The 19,043-nt window shown below is 35.8% G+C and overlaps 2 long non-coding RNA genes across 2 annotated transcripts; both read right to left on the bottom strand.

Annotated features, from left to right (window-relative positions):
* Nucleotides 1-346: 346 nt before the first annotated feature.
* Nucleotides 347-2,787, bottom strand: LOC142170588 (uncharacterized). The gene is made up of 2 exons (XR_012699851.1): nucleotides 2,102-2,787; nucleotides 347-479 (listed from the first exon to the last, which is right to left on the bottom strand). It is a non-coding gene; the product is annotated as an uncharacterized LOC142170588 (long non-coding RNA).
* A 9,918-nt stretch (nucleotides 2,788-12,705) lies between these two features.
* Nucleotides 12,706-16,618, bottom strand: LOC142170792 (uncharacterized). Its single transcript, XR_012700354.1, has 2 exons — nucleotides 14,514-16,618; nucleotides 12,706-12,891 (listed from the first exon to the last, which is right to left on the bottom strand). It is a non-coding gene; the product is annotated as an uncharacterized LOC142170792 (long non-coding RNA).
* Between the last annotated feature and the right edge of the window lie 2,425 nt (nucleotides 16,619-19,043).

Genomic DNA, 19,043 nt, shown 5'->3' with positions numbered 1-19,043 from the left:
TCAAATACAACTAGATTAAAACTCAGCATTGTTATAAAAAAAACTATTGAGATTAATTATTCACAACCATTTGAAACTAGATTTAACATAATTACTAAAGCTTATTAGAAAGTTTATTAGAATTAAACGTTCTTCTAATCTTGCCTGAACTCAAATCATGCCTTAATGCCTAATTTACGAAATTTAATTTAAATTCATGCCTTAGCTAAATTAGCTACTTGTTCATGATTAACCTACTGTTGATAATCTTGAAACCTTCATAACTAGTGAATTAACCCGTTTTGCCAAACCGATTCATTAAAGACTAACTTATGTTATTTTCCTTATTCCAATTATTATTCAGTAATACATGAAATAGCTTAAATACAATCAATAAAATGAACAAAAAAAATGAAATTAAAACTTCAAAATTTCATTCTTCATATGTATTCATGTTTCCACATTATTAGCTTGCAATAGCTAGTATTACAGTCGTGTACCTGGTATTGGAAACAAAAGAAGATGAAGATGAGAATCAACAGCAGTAATAACAATACAGCACAGCAACAACAGCCCAGCAACAACAGCCCAGGAATAGATTTGAAAATCAAAATAAAATCCAGAAACACCGACCACAAACAACGGACAGAAACCAAGGGAATTTTCAGATTTGAAAGGCTAATTAATGTTTAACCCTTAATTTCTAAACCCGTGTATCAGAATATTTATCAGGTGTGTACTACTCTCTCTTCTAATTTCCAGATTTTTTTATTTGTATTTTTTCTTTTCTTTTCTTTTTTCTTGAAAGTTTTAATATTTTTTGAAATTTCTTTCTCTCTTAAATATTCAACTCTTTTTTCTCTCTTTCCTTATCTGTACTCTGTCCGTCCTAAAATCTGATTCAAGTCCTTTTATTTATATCCCATCCCAAAACCCTTTAATCAATTAATAAATCAACCACTTTCTCCTACCAAACCCATTATCTTCCCACTCATCCCCCTTTTAAATCCACTACCTAATATTTTGTCCCCCACAACATTAAATAAATATATCAAACCCCAACCCATTACCTCTTGTCCCCCATGCCTAACATAAACAATTACAAAATGTACAATTCCTAAACTAACCCTCCGACATTATTGCAATTACCATTTTACCCCTGAATGTACTGCAATTTACCAAACTACCCCCATCAGCTATAACCAATCAATCAATCAAACTCAACCAAAATATAGCCAATATGACCAATTTCTACACAAATTCGAACAACAAATTCAAACTAAATGATGAACAACAAAGAACAACTAAAATTTTGATTGAACAATATTTTTAGCAACAAACAAACCTACTTTCAGATTCAACAAAAACAACAACAAACAAGTATATTCAGATTTCTAAATTCAATAATCATTTGAACTTAAAATCAAATCTAACAACATTACAACCAACAATTCCTATATTAAACTTAAACAAGATTATGAGACAAACTCAAGAAATAATCATAAATGATAAACAATAAACAAGAAAATCAAACTTATACTAATTTCGGATTCAAGAACAATCAAACAAAGTATGGACATAAATGAAAAAATTCAACAACAATAACAAGCAAGTTTTATTCAAATTCGAATTAAACTTGTATTAAGCTTAAACAAAATAAATAAACTTATTCAAATCACTAAACTTCAAATAATCAATTGATCTTTTAAAATGAAATCCAACAAAATTATAACAAAGATACATGATTCCAAAAAAATTAAAAACCAAAACATAACTTCACATTAAATTACTGAATTAAAAACGAACTTCAAACAAGATGAACACGAACTAAATCTATATTAACAACAAACAACGGATTCAAACGATTTAAACTAATACCTTTCTATATTAAAACTAAATCCTCTTAAAAATTAATAAAAACAAATTGAAAAATAATTTAATTGAATCTTCAACTTAAATCTATCAACAATATAATTAATCAAACTAACAATTTCTACAAAAATAAACAAGAAAAATAAAACAACTGAATAAAAATCAAGAACAAGAATCAAACATTTAATGGTTTCATATCCGAAAAATATCAAACAAATTACGGATGGTAACGAAACTTAAACCAACTAACCGGATCGGAACGACGAAGAACTTGAATGAAAACAAATCCATCCGAAAGCGATTACCGCACCAAAACAATTCGACGCCGAAGACGACCCCGAACGGACCATCGAAGATTTTGAATAAAGAAGCAGCAGACAGCAGCAATGAACGGAGCAGCAGTAGCGCGATGGAGTTGGGCTTCGATGAAGAAGAAACAACGGCGTCCATGGCGACGTGAAGCTGGTTGACGAAGCAGTGGCGATGCAGCAACAGCAGACGCAGCTGAAGCGAGCTTGATGTTGGGTTGTTCATGGCTGGTGGTTCTTCGGACTGAAGGAGTAGTGTTGGCGACGAAGACGAAGAAGAAGATGAAGCAGCAGCTACAACGCTGCGTTGTGCACGACGACGAGGATGAAGAAGACGATGGGTTCTTGGAAGATCTGAACACAAAGTTAGCATCTTTACAAGAAGGTGAAGTGGGTGGTCGTTGGAGCAGGAGGATGACGATGGTGGACTGCTGGTCGTAAGGTGGTGGTTTGGGTGTTCGAGCTGGACGTAGCGGGCAGCAGAAGAAGCAGCAAACATGGCGTTATGGCCATGGCGACAGGTCGACGATGAAGACACAGCCATGGACGAGCCTTTTGAGCTCGACATGGAGAAGATGGGCTTCTTGGTGGTGTGTGTGTGTGTTTGTGTCGAAGAAGACGAAGCTGCTGGAGCTTAGCCATGGCAGCCATGGATGTGTGTTTTAGAGTTTGGAAAAAAAAGAAGAAAAGGTGGGGGGGGTGATAGTTTTGGTGTTAGGTTTTTAGGGTTTTTTCTTTTTTTTTTTTTTGTTTTTTTTGAAATGCAAGATAGGGGGTGTTGGGTCTTTTGGGTTATGGACCGGGTCGACCCGGTTTGAAATGGACCGGGTCATGGGAAGGTTGGACAATTTTTTGGGCTTGTGGTTTGAAATTGAAGAAGAGGCCCAATTCCGATTTTCTTTATATTTTCGCTCTCTTTTCTTCTTTTATTTTTCTAAAACTAAATTATAAAAATACTTTAATTATTATTAAGAACTAAATTAAGTTATAAAAGCGCAAATTAACTCCCAATAACAATTAACGCACAATTAAATAATAATTAAGCATAAAATTGTATATTTGGACATTAAATGCTAAAAATGCAAAAGATGCCTATTTTTGTAATTTTTAATTTTTGTAAAACAAACTTAATTACTAACAATTGTATAATTAAATCCTACATGTAAAATGCGACATATTTTTTGTATTTTTAATAATTTAATAAATAAACGTGCACAGACAAATATACAAATAATTACACAAAAATACCACAAAAATTCAAAAAATTGCACACAAAAAATAAAAATCATTTTTTTCTGATTTATTTTTTGGGGTCATTCTTTCATAGGGCAAAAATCACGTGCTTACAGCTGCCCCTCTTTGCCCGACGACACGAAGGGTTTTCGTGCAAAGATAAAGTGAGCGATTTTTGCCCATCCGAGTACTCCGTGTGAAGCATTTTTTTTTTGAAAAAGATTTAACTGAACCTTTGCTTCAAAGGTTTCCTACATATCCCTGGCTAAAGGGGAATCAGATTAATGTAGTTCAGAAAATTTTGGTAGCTGGGACTACCGTGGGATTGCAAGGTTACTGTTGTTGCATGCTATTACCACTGCTTACCGATCTCCTTGTTACACCGTGCTAAAAAGAAAACAAGAAGCTAGGCTAGGCTGCAACTTGTTCTTGTTGTCTTGCTTTCTTGTCTGATTGCGTTTCTTCCGGTGCTTTTCTTCCGAGACTTCTGGCCCTTTGCTTTTCTAAATACCAGTTTTCATCATTTTGTTCGGTCCGCTGGGGACATGGCTTTCTTCATTAAGCTTTTCGGCGGTTCCTCTGGGGATACGGCTTTCTTCATCAGATTTGTTATGCTGGGCATGATTTAATGTTCGCATGCCACTTCTTTCAAAATGCGTCTTTTCTTCCTTTTGACATATGTACTTGAGTTTGTGCTGGGACCTCTTGTTGCAACCTTCTGCTTCCCGGTGCTGGGGATTTTTATTGTTTCCTGCTGGGGATTCCTGTTGTAACCTTTTGCTTTACTGCCTTCTGACTTGATCTTGAAATGTATTCCTCTATTGTATGGGCGGGCTCCCAACTTCAACACTCGAAATGAAAAGACTGAATGTATTCCTCTGTTCTTATGGGCGGGCTCCCAACTTCAACAACAACTTTTAAAAATAAAATGTCATTCATTTCTTTAGGTTGGCGAGATTTCAACAACTTTTAAAAATAAAACGTCTTTCCTCTCTTCAGGCGGGCTCCTGACTTCAATAACTTTAAAAAATAAAACGCCTTTCCTCTCTTCAGGCGGGCTCCTGACTTCAACAACAATTTTGAAAAATAAAACGCCATTCCTCTCTTCAGGCTTGCTCCTGACTTCAACAAACAACTTTGAAAATAAAACGTCTTTCCTCTCTTCAAACGGGCTCCTGACTTCAATAACAACTTTAAAAATAAATGTCATTCCTCTCTTCAGGCGTGCTCCTAACCTCAACAACAACTTTAAAATAAATGTCATTCGTCTCTTCAGGCGGGCTCCTGACCTCAACAACAATTTTGAAAAATAAAATGCCATTCCTCTCTTTAGGTTGGCGAGATTTAAACAACTTTAAAAATAAAACGCCTTTCCTCTCTTCAGGCGGGCTCCTGACTTCAACAACAACTTTGAAAATAAACGCCATTCCTCTCTTCAGGCGGGCTCCTGACTTCAATAACAACTCTGAAAATAAAATGCCATTCTACAGGTGGGCTCCTGACTTCAACAACAATTTTAAAAATAAACGTCATTCCTCTCTTCAGGCGGGCTCCTGATTTCAAACTTAGGAGGAAATGCCTCTCCTATGGGTGAAACTAAACTTAGGAGGAAATGCCTCTCCTATGGGTAAAAACAAACTTAGGAGGAAACGCCTCTCCTATGGGTAAAAACAAACTTAGGAGTAAATGTCTCTCCTATGGGTAAAACTAAACTTTAGGAGGAAATGCGTCTCCTATGGGTAAAAAAAACTTAGGAGGAAATGCGTCTCCTATGGGTAAAAAAAAACTTAGGAGGAAATGCCTCTCCTATGGGTAAAAACAAACCTAGGAGGAAATGCCTCTCCTATGGGTAAAAACAAACTTAGGAGGAAATGCCTCTCCTATGGGTAAAAACAAACTTAGGAGGAAATGTCTCTCCTATAGGTAAAAAAAAACTTAGGAGGAAATGCCTCTCCTATGGGTAAAAACAAACTTAGGAGAAAATGCATCTCCTATGGGTAAAAAAATAAACTTAGGAGGAAATGCCTCTCCTATGGGTAAAAACAAACTTAGGAGGAAATGCATCTCCTATGGGTAAAACTTTAAACTTAGGAAGTGCGTCTCCTATGCGTGAATCATTTCCTTCTTCCTGAATTATTTACTTACCTGTGTTGTTTTCCCTCGAAACTGCTGGGGATTATTTTGCTGGGGATGAATTTTCCTTTTTTCCTTACCCACTCTGGGTTGTCCGACCCTCTTGAAACTTGGTCGAAACTCTGTCGAGGATGCTTCTACATCTCGATGGTCCGCTGGGGATAACACTGCGAACTACTGAGTAACCCTGCTGGGGATAACACTGCCGAAGATAACTCTGCTGAGTAAATATGTTATCTTACTCCTTCCAAAATTACTTCCTTTTAAGTAGGATGTTTCATTCCTCTGCAAACTACTTCCCCCTTTTTTCTTTTTTCCTTTTTTCTCTTTTTTTTTTTGCATAGCTTCTTCCTTCGAAGACTACCTCCCTTAAGACTCGTTTTGCCTTTCCCCGAAAGGAACCGCTGAGGATACCAATTTTCACCAAACTTGTGTTGGACTCCTCGAAACTGCTGGGGATAGCACTGTTGGGGAATTATTTACTTACCTGTTGGGGGATTAAATGTTATCAGTTGGGGATAACGCTGTCGAGGATAACACTGCTGGGGGATTCTGATTCCTTCAGAACTAGTGCTTCACTCTTCGGAAGGCTGTTGGGAATGATGCTGGCCTCTTGCTTTTTCTGAGCTCAAGTTTCATCCCTTTGTTCTGTCCGCTGGGGAACAACTTCCTCCATTGAAACTTATTATGTTGGGGCAACACTGGTTCAAAGACCACTTCCCTTGAGACTGGTGTTATCTTCATTCTTCCCCGAATGGGTATCTGACTTTCAGAAAATTTTCTAAATGAAAGGAAAATTTTCTGCCCCAGTTTGATAATATCCCTTGTGGCATGTCTTTCTGTCATTAATGCCATTTCCTTTACCTGTTTCAAATCAAACAAAATTTGTTAGTTTAAAACGCGGTGGTTGGTTGTGATACTCCTACTGGGATGGCTTTTCCCTTTCTCCTTCCCTGCTCTGCGTTCCAAAAAACTTGCGGGGATGATATTATTTGCTGGGAATGATCCCTTTCTGCTGGGGATATCCCTCTTCTTTAGTGGCATAGTTCGGAAACTGTTATTTTCCCGACCTTTTAGTCTCGCATGAATTTCTCAAATCATGCTCATTGCTCTCCTTGATTTGTCCACGAGCCTTGGCCTTTAGGTTTAATAACCTTTGATTTCGGCGAGGATATCCCTCTTGACACTCGTCAATCCTTTTGTCAATCTCCTTTTGTTGGGGATATCTTTCTTGACATTAGCCTCGCGCTTGTTCCTTCCTGACTTAGACCATTGGATCTTCTAATCATATCTGGTCTTGCATAATTGAAAAGCTGATGACAGATTTTGAAGTCATTTCTCACTTGTTCTGACCAAACAGACTCTACTGGGGAATTTTTCTATGAAAGGAGAAAGACAAACAAAAAGGGAACCGAATAAAAGACAAAGGGAAAAAGATGACTCTTTAACAAGAGAAGCTATAAATAAAAACCTATCAAACGCAGATACCGACTCTAATGGTCATGACATGCGCATGTGGTCTATCATCTACCATCAATCGTCTTTCAAGATCTTCACTTGGAGATTCCCCATCTGATTCTTAATCTTATTCGACTTGTAGTGCCCAAAGGGTTTTCACTATCAAGCCTCTCTCATTTTGGTTTTTTTCTCTCAGCTTTCATCGCCTTACGGTGTCCGTGAAGATTTTCACCGATAAGACTCTCTTAGTTGTATCACTTTACAGCTGGGGTTTTGGAGTGTTGCCGATATGACTCTTTCTGCTGGGGATTAGAGTCCTTTCTGCTGTGGAACAGAATGTTATGTTCACCGGTAAGACTCTAATTTGTGACTTGGCATCTTTTTGAAGACTGATCAGAAGGTCTTTCTTTGGACCGTAATGTGGGTTTTTTGACAGGCTAGAAAGAAAGGGTATTAAAGGCTAAAAAAAAATCAATTTGAGGTTCAAAATTACAACCTTCGGAACCATATTTGTTTACAACAAGCGCAACCCTTGCCCCAATTTCTTGCTTGGGGATTATTTATTTATTTATTTAATTTTTATTGCACCATGACCGAGTCGTGAGGCGCCTACGTATCCTCTTTGAGGAATCAGGTCAAACGTAGTTCCCAATTCCTCTTCTTTCTTTCTTTTTTCGTTATCATTTTTCTTTTCTCTTTTTTTTTCCTCATTTCTCCTTTCTTTTGTCGTTTTGTTGATTTTTTTTTCTTTTTGAAGTTTTTTCTTTTTCTTTTTCCTTTTCTTTTCTTATCTTTTATGTTTGTGTTTCTACTCTTTGCTACTGATTCCGAAAGAGGGGTATGAAAGAAAAATAAATAAGGCTCGAAAGGGGTAACGAAGGATAAAGTGTTTAGGTAGCAGAACAAAATGCCTTCGTCATTCCAGTCTTCAAACATGCCAAGTGAAAACAACACAATTGAACATAGATTTATAGTCTCTTCTGATGGTGCTGGACTTGACAATTATATTCAACATTTTCTTTTCATTTGTCATTTCTAAAGCACCGTTGGGTGACACTCTCGCTCTCATTATCATGAACGACCCTCATGCCAATTTGGCGAATCTTGCTTTTAAACGGTTTTCTTTGTGTTTTACTTGCCCTAGTTCCATATGACTCGAGCTCCGAATAATCTCAACTGTCCTTATTTCCTTTAAATGGTCTGATCACCTTTCCGGGGTTTTATGATTAACTTTTAAGATTAGGCCCAAACTGTGTGCGCATGTCATGTCACTAGAATCGGCGCTGAACAAAAAGGACTAAACAAAAAGATGAATGGAAATAATAAAAGACCGGATTTTGCATTAGACTACCGGTGAAATGGTTTGAATAACAAAACAAAACAAACCAGAACAAAATCCAAAAAACAAACTGGACAAAACTTAAACAAAATGCTACGACAAATGGAAAGATAAGAAAGTTTGACACAACCCTAAGAATAATCCGGTAAATAGAAATGACAACAAAATAAACCATCAAAACTTCTCTTTTGATAACCAAGGAACGAAATGCCCTCCCAATTATCAAACCTGGCATCTTAGCCACTGAGCTTTGCGTCAATACTGCCAAGACCATTACCAGCTTCAACATTATCAACCTTGGTCAGCGAGCTCTCAAGAGGATTCGCGTGCTCCCTGTCACTGTCATTGATCACAATTGCCCCTTCCTGAATCATTCTTTCTATTTCCTTTTTCAAGGAACGACAGTCTTCAATGCTATGTCCTCTGACATTGGAGTGGTATGCGCATCGTGTTGCCGGATCAAAGTTTCTTGCATGTGGATCTGGAGTATATGCGGGGAGTGGCTCAATCAAGCCAGCATGCCTTAGCCTTTCAAACAGACTTGCATAAGATACTCCGATAGGGGTGAGAGCCTTTCCTCGTTTCAGCAACCTTTCGTTCCTAATTGCTTGATTGGGCCGGAAACCTGATCCAGGGGGCTTCCGGTAGGCTTGTGAGGGTGGATAGGCCTTCTGTGGAGCTGGGTATTTGGAAAGTGAAGCCCGTCTTTGGGAATCTCGTGGAGAGAAGTAGCGTTGGGGAGGGGAGTAGCGTGGACGAGTGATGGAGCTACTCGGGTAGCTGGGAAAGCTGTCACAAGTGGGTTGGGATGGAGAGTATGGGGGATGGGTAATGCCAGAGTTCGAAAAGCTTGGCGGTGGTGGGGGTGGTGCTTTCCCAGTTATCCATGTCTGATACATGTCTGCCACATGCTGTCTCAGCATTTTCACTTCATCTACCAACCCGTTGTTCTGTTCGACCAATTGTTGTCGGTCATCAGTACCGACCCACCCTGTTCTGAGGTTCTGTGTCATTTGCTTTGCAGGGAGGAGTTACCACAACCAACCATTTTTCTATATATGAACATAGCAATGGGAATTCATCACGTTAGTGTTAGGGCATTTGACAGATAATCATATATCAGAGATGCAATGCACCTAAGCAGTTAAACCGTTCTATCAGAGATGCGATACACTCGCGCTTTCCTTTATTTTTCTTTCTTCCTTTTTTTCTTTTTCAGTGGTGGTCGAATCTTATGGAGATTGCCTACGTATCATGACCCCGCATGAATCAGACCTTGCGTAGTTCGGACCAATAAAAGATAAACAATAGTAGACATTTTTTTTCAATTTTCATACTAAACAAAACTGGGTTTCAAAGGTTTGAAGATGACCTACAAACTCGAAAATCAAACAACCCACATATTCTAATAAAAAGATTTACAAACTCCAAAACAAATGGCCAGCTTCCTTTCTCCGTTTGATAAATGCAACCGAATGGTTATTTTTTGCAAACGTGGCCCCCTCCAAATTTCACATGAATTTGAGGCCGGGGAGGATTATTTTATGACACTTTACAAACTTGTTCGTTCTTTTACGAAAATAGCCTTTCGATAACTGAAAGATACTCTAAGGCTATTTCGGCAAGAACGGTTTAAGACGCGGCCGAAGCTGGCTCGACTTATTTTTGACTAAAAATTCAAACGGTATTCACCTGACCGCTAACTCTTTGTTTTTTTTTTCAAATTACAATGAAAACGTGGTGTTGCAAACACGACCCTTCAGCGCCTCGGGGACGAAAATTTTTAAGGCTGTGTGGGTCAACTGGACCAAAATCCTAAACATGACCCAAAAGGTGGCTGTTTATGCAAAGTCAGCCTTCCGGCGTCCCTTTCGGGAACATTCAGCTATTTTTGACAAAAACAGCATCACCCTGACTTATTTATGACTCTTTTTTATCATTTTTCATGTTTTTTATTTATTATTTATTTATTTTTGGCTATTTTAGCAAAAGGTGGGGTTGGACCCAATGAGGGTTGCCTACGTATCTCACATCCGGTGAGAATCAAACCCGCGTAGTTCGGGTAATAAACTAACTAATTTTTGGAAGCAAACATATTTTTTCTTTTTTTTTCTTTTGTAGCAAAAAAAACTATTTTTCTTTTTCATTTTTTATTCTTTTTTTGAAAACAAAGCAAATTAAAATAAAAGACTCATTCCTACACACTTTCTGCTTTTTTTTAGGCAAACAAACAATTTTAAAAGTAAAAATATATATTTTTTCAAAATTTCGGTAGTGTTCCGACAGTACTTGGACACTGTTTTTTTTTCTAAATTAATCATCTAACTCTCCACTTGCTATTTTTCTCCTTTTCTCTTTTTTTTTCTTTTCATCTTCAACAAATAATAAAACAACCTATTCCCAAACTAAAATAAAGACTCTTTTTTTTTCTACGAACAATTTCCAAAAATAAAGACTCTTTTTTTTATTTATCCTTTGCTTTTAGTAAAACAAACTATTAAAAATAAAATATTTTTTTTAGAGTTTCGACACTATTTGGACATTGTTATATTTTCAAAGAAGAAGATTAACCCTATACACTGCTATATTTTTTTTTCTTCTTTTTTTTCTCAAATTTTTCCAATATTCAAAACCGGTCATCATGCAAGTCCAAAGCAAATAAATGCACAAGTAGTGAGTAGGATGCATCAGGATGGTCTTTTCTGTTTCAGGTTGCTATTCCTAGATGGACCCAACCCATGTGTTGAGTCCCCTAAGTCAAAAATGCACATGATGCAGATAAGCGTTCCTACTAGGGATCCGACATGAAGTTGAGTTATTCTAGGTTCAAAACCTGGGTGTTTGTTCTAGACCTGGCTTACCCGAGCGGACAGCTCGAGCCGAGGGGGCAGCGTACCGGGAATACAGAAGCTTCACCGGCTTAGCAACTTGTCCGAACCTCGTTCTAAATTGGGATTTGACACTATATAGAAAAGAAGTCGTACGAAGTACACCCTTCTTCATGATTCAGAGGACTCAGAGAGGAGATGGGTTTCGGCACAGTTTATATACAGTTCATGTAATATCAAAGCGATAAAAGGCAACCAATTAGCACATTGAGCCAAAACATGTAACAAAATCAGATAAAACCAAATATATGAATTTATATATGCTGGAATTTCTAACCCTGAACCAGTGGTTCTGGGTTTTGTCCCCAGCGGAGTCGCCAGAGCTGTCACACCTCCTTTTTCCGCCCCTGCGAGGGGCGTAGGAGTTTTTTCAATTAAAGGACAATCGAAACGGAATTTGTTTATTTATTTCGGAGTCGCCACTTGGGAGATTTAGGGTGTCCCAAGTCACCAATTTTAATCCCGAATCGAGGAAAAGAATGACTCTGTATTACAGTCTGCGAATCAGAAATCCGGATAAGGAATTCTGTTAACCCAGGAGAAGGTGTTAGGCATTCCCGAGTTCCGTGGTTCTAGCACGGTCGCTCAACTGTCATATTCGGCTTATTTATCTGATTTTAATACAATTATGAACCGATGTGCCAATTTTAACTTTTTACCACTTTATTATTATTATTTTTAAAAGAATGTGAACATCGCTTAAAACACTTCTTTGGACTGCGTCACATGAAATGCGCCCACAATTCGGAACACATTTTATTCAATGTTTTGGGATTTGGATTTGGGTCGCATGAAATGCACACCCAAGCTTAAGAAAGTAAACTATTAAACACGCGCCTAAAGAGACTATAGCGTTATTATTTTGGGAAGGCCGTGAAATTCGCTAAACGACCCTCCCGAATTCTAAGTAATTAACACATACATTTTGTGAGGGCCCCGCAATCTGTGTGTTTTATTTGGCGAGGCTCGTCTCATTTATTTTAAATGGACAAATCCTAAAGCGACTACACTTTTCCTATTAAAATTAGTCTCTAAAATAAAGAAAGAAAATCCTAATTAATTACGAGTTTTTATTTTATTTATTTAAGAAAGCATGACATACTAATTGCTAGATTAATACAAATATTGATGAAAAAGAATTTTACTCAAAAAATTCGAAATTATAAATAAAATAAAAATCCGACAACTAATATTCAAAATAATCAAATACAACTAGATTAAAACTCAGCATTGTTATAAAAAAAACTATTGAGATTAATTATTCACAACCATTTGAAACTAGATTTAACATAATTACTAAAGCTTATTAGAAAGTTTATTAGAATTAAACGTTCTTCTAATCTTGCCTGAACTCAAATCATGCCTTAATGCCTAATTTACGAAATTTAATTTAAATTCATGCCTTAGCTAAATTAGCTACTTGTTCATGATTAACCTACTGTTGATAATCTTGAAACCTTCATAACTAGTGAATTAACCCGTTTTGCCAAACCGATTCATTAAAGACTAACTTATGTTATTTTCCTTATTCCAATTATTATTCAGAAATACATGAAATAGCTTAAATACAATCAATAAAATGAACAAAAAAAATGAAATTAAAACTTCAAAATTTCATTCTTCATATGTATTCATGTTTCCACATTATTAGCTTGCAATAGCTAGTATTACAGTCGTGTACCTGGTATTGGAAACAAAAGAAGATGAAGATGAGAATCAACAGCAGTAATAACAATACAGCACAGCAACAACAGCCCAGCAACAACAGCCCAGGAATAGATTTGAAAATCAAAATAAAATCCAGAAACACCGACAACAAACAACGGACAGAAACCAAGGGAATTTTCAGATTTGAAAGGCTAATTAATGTTTAACCCTTAATTTCTAAACCCGTGTATCAGAATATTTATCAGGTGTGTACTACTCTCTCTTCTAATTTCCAGCTTTTTTTATTTGTATTTTTTCTTTTCTTTTCTTTTTTCTTGAAAGTTTTAATATTTTTCGAAATTTCTTTCTCTCTTAAATATTCAACTCTTTTTTCTCTCTTTCCCTATCTGTACTCTGTCCGTCCTAAAATCTGATTCAAGTCCTTTTATTTATATCCCATCCCAAAACCCTTTAATCAATTAATAAATCAACCACTTTCTCCTACCAAACCCATTATCTTCCCACTCATCCCCCTTTTAAATCCACTACCTAATGTTTTGTCCCCCACAATATTAAATAAATATATCAAACCCCAACCCATTACCTCTTGTCCCCCATGCCTAACATAAACAATTACAAAATGTACAATTCCTAAACTAACCCTCCGACCTTATTGCAATTACCATTTTACCCCTGAATGTACTGCAATTTACCAAACTACCCCCATCAGCTATAACCAATCAATCAATCAAACTCAACCAAAATATAGCCAATATGACCAATTTCTACACAAATTCGAACAACAAATTCAAACTAAATGATGAACAACAAAGAACAACTAAAATTTTGATTGAACAATATTTTTAGCAACAAACAAACCTACTTTCAGATTCAACAAAAACAACAACAAACAAGTATATTCAGATTTCTAAATTCAATAATCATTTGAACTTAAAATCAAATCTAACAACATTACAACCAACAATTCCTATATTAAACTTAAACAAGATTATGAGACAAACTCAAGAAATAATCATAAATGATAAACAATAAACAAGAAAATCAAACTTATACTAATTTCGGATTCAAGAACAATCAAACAAAGTATGGACATAAATGAAAAAATTCAACAACAATAACAAGCAAGTTTTATTCAAATTCGAATTAAACTTGTATTAAGCTTAAACAAAACAAATAAACTTATTCAAATCACTAAACTTCAAATAATCAATTGATCTTTTAAAATTAAATCCAACAAAATTATAACAAAGATACATGATTCCAAAAAAATTAAAAACCAAAACATAACTTCACATTAAATTACTGAATTAAAAACGAACTTCAAACAAGATGAACATGAACTAAATCTATATTAACAACAAACAACGGATTCAAACGATTTAAACTAATACCTTTCTATATTAAAACTAAATCCTCTTATAAATTAATAAAAACAAACTGAAAAATAATTTAATTGAATCTTCAACTTAAATCTATCAACAATATAATTAATCAAACTAACAATTTCTACAAAAATAAATAAGAAAAATAAAACAACTGAACAAAAATCAAGAACAAGAATCAAACATTTAATGGTTTCATATCCGAAAAATATCAAACAAATTACGGACGGGAACGAAACTTAAACCAACTAACCGGATCGGAACGACGAAGAACTTGAATGAAAACAAATCCATCCGAAAGCGATTACCGCACCAAAACAATTCGACGCCGAAGACGACCCCGAACGGACCATCGAAGATTTTGAATAAAGAAGCAGCAGACAGCAGCAATGAACGGAGCAGCAGTAGCGCGATAGAGTTGGGCTTCGATGAAGAAGAAACAACGGCGTCCATGGCGACGTGAAGCTGGTTGACGAAGCAGTGGCGATGCAGCAACAGCAGACGCAGCTGAAGCGAGCTTGATGTTGGGTTGTTCATGGCTGGTGGTTCTTCGGACTGAAGGAGTAGTGTCACACCTCCTTTTTCCGCCCCCGCGAGGGTACAAGGAGTTTTTCCAATTAAAGGACAATCGAAACGGGATTTATTTATTTCAAAGTCGCCACTTGGGAGATTTAGGGTGTCCCAAGTCACCAATTTAATCCCGAATCGAGGAAAAAAATGACTCTGTATTACAGTCTGCGAACCAGAAATCCAGATAAGGAATTCTGTTAACCCGGGAGAAGGTGTTAGGCATTCCCGAGTTCCGTGGTTCTAGCACGGTTGCTCAACTGTTATATTCGGCTTGATTATCTGATTTTATACAAATATGAACTTATGTGCAAATTTTATCTTTTTACTGCTTTCATAATTGTTATTATTATTTTTACAAGAATGTGAACATCGTTTAAAAACATGTCTTTGGATTGCGTCACATAAAATGCACCCGCGATCCGGAACGTATTTTTATTCAATGTTTTAGGATTTGGATTTGGGTCGCATAAATGCGCACCCATGTTTAAGAATGTATTATTATTAAATCGTGCCTAAAGCGATTAGCGTATTATTATTTATGGGTAAGACTGTGGAATTCACTAAACAATCCATCCCGAATTCTAAATACTCAATTAAATATTTATTGAGGGCCCCGCAATTAGTGCATTTTATTGGGCGAGGCTCCTCTCATTTTATTTTTAAAAGGACAGTCCTAAAATGCCTACATTTTTATTGAAATTTGTCTCTACAAAATAAAGGAGAAATATCTTAATTTATTTACATGTTATTACCTGGTTACATTATACTAGGCATGTTCTCAGTTTGTCAAATTAAAAAAAAACATAACAATTCTAATTTTAATCCTAGACCATTTACGTGCTGCAATTAACCAATATTATTTAACTAAATAAATTTCTACCAACTTCCTACTAGATGGCCTATTCGTTTGATTTTTGATTCGACGGAATTACTACACCATTTATTTATTTTTAGGCAATAGATGTAGATTAGTTCATTTGTTAAGCTATCGTCGAATGTTCCACTATATGTATTAAATATCTACATGATTCTGATTTTTTGCAAACTACATAATTTATACATACAAATAAAATTCAGAATATAATTAAATATAATTCAGAATTTCAACTCTTCATTTTTCGTATTCATGCTTCATATTTCGGATTACAATAACCAGTGTGTCAGTTGTGTACCTGATATTGGAAGCAAAAGAAAATGAAGATGAGAATCAGCAGCAGCAATAAAATCAGTACAACACAGCAACAATAGCCCAGCAACAGTAACAACCCAGTAACAAACCGGTAGAGTAGTAATCCAAAAAAAAAACAAAAGCTTCAGCTTTTATGAAACAACAATCAATTCTGATTTCAAACAACAAAAGAAAACAGAATATTTTTTTTAGTTTTTTTTTTATTTGAAAGCTTCAATAATTTTCGGAATTTTCTATCTCTCAAGTGTTCAGCCCTTTTCTCTCTCTTATTTTCAGATTTGTTTCTCTCTCCCGTTTTTTTTTCTGTCTCTGTATTTCTCTTTTCCTCCCTATTTCTGTTCTCTCTATTTTTTTCTTCTGTTTTTGATTTCAAGACCTCTCTATATATAATCCTCACTCTTTAATCAATTAAAATCAATCCCTTTCTCTACCAAACACATTATCTTCCCACTCATCCCCATTACATTAAATAAATATATCACACCACCCCATTATATTTTGTCCCCCATGCTTTATTTAAAATAATGCAAGATTCCCCTTTAAATTAAATCTTGTCCCCCCTTTATATTAAATAATCATATCACAACCCACCCCATTTCATTTTGTCCCCCATGCTTCAAATAAACAATTACAAAATGTACAATTCCTAAACTACCCCTTCCGACCTTACTGAAATTACCAAACTACCCCTGAACGTATTACAAATTTACCAAACTACCCATCAGCTATAACACATCAATTAATCAAACTTAACCAAAATATAGACAATATGATCAATTTCTAACAATGTTCAAACAACAATATGAACACGGATGAACATCATAACAACAATATCACATGAACATGATTTTAACAACATTTCAACAACAAATCACATGAACACAAATTGAACAACCAAGAACAACTAAAATTTGATTGAACAATATTTTTGGCAACAACAAACCTATTTTTCGAATTTAAACAACAACAACAACAATCAAACAAGTATATTTAGATTCTTAAATTCAATAATATTGAACTTAAAATCAACTCTAACAACATTACAACAAACAATTCTTATATTAAACTTTAAACAAGATTATGAGAACAATTCAAGCAATAATCATAAATGGTAAACAAGAAATCAAACTATACAAAATTCGGATTCAAGATCATCCAAACAAAGTATGAACATGAATGAATCTATTTTAAGACAACAAACATGACGGATTAAACGATTAAAACAATATATTCCTTTAATACAACTAAATTCTTTAAACAAATAACAAGATCGACGAAGAAACAATTATGAACTTAAACTTGAACTTAACAATATTACCAATTTCTAACAATACATAAACACATGAAACAAATTGAAGAAATAGTTGATTAAATTTCAATTTGAATCTAACAAACATCAAACTAACAAATATTCACTTAAACAACAATACAAACATGAAATAAACATGAAAAATAACTAATTAATCTTTCATTTTGAAATCTGAAAATTAATTTCAATAAAACACATGAACATGAATAAAACCAAAAATCAAATATCCAACCATAGACATGCACAAAACAAACATTTGCCGATTTTAGATTCGAAAAATATCCAAACGAAATACGAACAAAAATAAAACTCAAAAACTACTAACCGGATCGAAACGAATATGTACGGACTGTTTTGACGAGCCTCGACCAAAACTCGACCAAACGACGACGACCAAACCTGAAACAAAGCTCGAACACGAAATATAGCGAACACAGTCGAAAGCAGAAGCTGAAGCAGTAGCAGCTGGATTTGGTTTTGTTTGGATGGAGCTTCTGCTTCAGCAGTAGCGGCAAATGATGGAGAAGGTCGACGCACTGGATGTAGCAAAGAAGAAATAACTGGGGGGGTGTTTGGTGCTTGCGCGAAGAAGCTTGCAAGCAGGAGCAGCTGGTCACGGTGAGCTCAAGCAGCAACGACGCAGCAGGAGTAGTGCTCGACGAGCAAAAACGCAGCCAAGGCAGCGGCGAAGCAGTCGGGGAGGTCGACGTGGATGGCGGTGACGTTGGTTGTTCTGAGTTGGACGTAGCGGGCAGCAGAACGCTCATGATAGTATGAGGTGAAGAAGAAGAACCAACCATGATCAGTTGGAGCTCGACAAAGACGCAACAGTGGGGTTTTCTTCGGAAACCAGCCATGGTTGCTCCAATTGTCAAGTTTTCCGGCGATTGGAGGGGTCATTTGGAGACGAGGAAGAAGATGGAGACGTGATGTGAAGAGTTGGTTGTCGATGGGGCTGGTGAAAGGCAGCCATGGACGTTGGGTTGGAGCTTTGGAGGAAGAAGGAAGAAAAGAGGAAGAAGAATGATAGGGGGGGGGGGCGGATGACTTAGGTCATTTTTAGGGTTTTTGGTTTTTTTTTTTGTTTTGTTTTGTTTTGTGTCTTTGAAATGCAAGATAGGGGTATTGGGTCTTTTGGGTTATGAACTGGGTCGACCCAATTCGAAATGGACTGGGTCGTAGGGAAGATTGGGCCATTTTTTGGGCCTGTGGCTTGAAATTGAAGAAGAGGCCTAATTCCGACTTTCTTTATATTTTCGCTCTCTTTTCTTCTTTTATTTTTTCTAAAACTAAATTATAAAAATACTTAAACTATTATTAAGAACTAAATTAAGTTATAAAAGTGCAAATTAACTCCCAATAACAATTAACGCACAATTTAGTATTAATTAAGCATAAAATTGTATATTTGGACATTAGATGCTAAAAATGCAAACGATGCCTATTTTTGTAATTTTTAATTTTTGTAAAACAAATTTAATTACTAACAATTGTAGAATTAAATCCTATATGCAAAATGCGACATATTTTTGTATTTTTTTATTAATTTAGCAAATAAACATGCACAGATAAATACAAATAATTATTCAAAATATCACAAAATATCACAAAATTGCACACCCAGAAAAATTACTTTATTTTTTTGAATTTTTTGGGAGTAATTCTCATATAGGGCAAAAATCACGTGCTTACAGCTGCCCCTCTTTGCCCGAAGA

This window comes from Nicotiana tabacum, chromosome 16, assembly GCF_000715075.1.
Source record: "Nicotiana tabacum cultivar K326 chromosome 16, ASM71507v2, whole genome shotgun sequence".
NCBI lineage: Eukaryota > Viridiplantae > Streptophyta > Magnoliopsida > Solanales > Solanaceae > Nicotiana > Nicotiana tabacum.
Note: the sequence above shows the minus strand (reverse complement) of the source record. Positions and strands in the feature narration are given on the sequence as shown.